Here is a 1,690-nt window from a genome sequence, read left to right on the forward strand (position 1 = left end):
TTATCGGGCTTTTCGGTAAAGTTGGTGGGCACTTCAAGACCGAAAATGTAGGCAAATTGATCTAGAGTAAGACTATGGTCTAGGTTGCACAACCTAAACTCCATGCCCACATTGGTGCGGGTATTCGTTACAATGCGAAGGCTACTTAAAAATTCAAGGGTGAGACTAAGGTACGTCTCCTCATGGGCATGGAAAAGTTTTCCAATCCCAAGGCCATCAAAGAACATCTCGGTAGGGTACCTTATCTTCAGGATTTCCAACACCCTAGTATCTATGAATTGAGTGGGTTCATAGTTCTTACCTAGCGATTTGACAAAGTTCTTGCGGTGGTCATCGGACTCAAAAAGCACCTCTTGGTAGTACTCAAGTTGTTCAATTCCTCCCCTCATTATGGGGCGGAAGTTCCTTGGTAACGCTACCTCTCTCGGAGTTGAAGAGGATGATCCTTTGCGCTTCCTTCCGGTGGATTTAACCAACTTCTTGGCCTTGCCCTTGAGGTTCATCATCTTGAAGTTGAGGAAATGGGGGTTTTGTTGGCTTTTGATGTGAGGGGGGTGTTTTGGAGGATGTAGATGAGTGTTTTAGGGTTTGATAAGGTGAAGAAATGAGGGAGAAAGGGGGTGATTTTATAGAAGAAGAAGAGAATCCGGGCGGATAAGGGTGGGACCTGGCCGGTTAATCCGAGAAAAAGGGCCCAATCCGAGCGTCTTCGCTTCGGGACGGGCGTCTTCTGATAATAGGAGACGGGCGTCTTCTTACAAATCCGGGCGGATTCTAATACAGGGATTCTGCTAAGTTGGGAGCAGGAAGAAGATGGGCGTCTTCTAAGTTGGGACGGGCGTCTTGCTCGGGATGGGCGGCCTTTAAAAAATCCGATCGGATTTCCTGGCAGCTCAAAATCTTGTTTCAGATGACATTCAGGACGGGCATCCCGTGAAGAATACGAGCGTCTTTTCTCAGGACGGGCGTCTTGGGTTGAATCCGCCCGTCTTCTGAGACAGCGTCAACCAGTTATGTGTCGGGGGTCCTGGACGGGCGTCCAGGCCTCGGGACGGGCGTCTTTTGCTCCTTTTCTTCTTTTTCTTTCTTTTCCAAATGGTGGTTTAAGATAGGACTCCACTAAACTAGTTCAAGTTGTAGAAATTCTTGTCCATAGAGCTCAAGGCTCTTAATAAGAGATCAAAAGCTTGTGAACAAGCTTCAAATAAACACAAGTATGGGTTGCTCCACTTGAATATGAAATTTGGCCAAGGAAGCTTGTAAAATGTTCTTTCTTTCATCTTGTCCTTAGCATTAGAGCTTTCCCAATGCTTCCAATAAACAAGCCCATGATTCTTGTCAACACTAGGCATGAAGTGTGGTTCATTTTCATCCGTAGACTTCCACTCACCAACTTCTTCTTTAATCTTGGTGATGATGATAGCATTTTGATTTTTCAATCCTTCCAAGGTGGAAGGAGAATTAAGGAGGTCTTATTTCCTATTTATCTTACCGATGGAGCCCGAGAGTGGTTAACTGATTTGGATATGACTGCAGCTGGGATTACAGACTGGAAACCTTGGCTCTTGCTTTTTACAAGAGATACTACCCTTCACAGAGACCTAATGCATTTAGAGGGCAGATTACAAGTTTCAAACAGAGTCCGACTCAGAACTTGTATGAAGCATGGAGTAGGTTTAAGAAGCTGGCC

The sequence above is a fragment of the Silene latifolia genome, chromosome 5 (genome assembly GCF_048544455.1).
Source record: "Silene latifolia isolate original U9 population chromosome 5, ASM4854445v1, whole genome shotgun sequence".
NCBI classification, from domain to species: Eukaryota; Viridiplantae; Streptophyta; class Magnoliopsida; order Caryophyllales; family Caryophyllaceae; genus Silene; species Silene latifolia.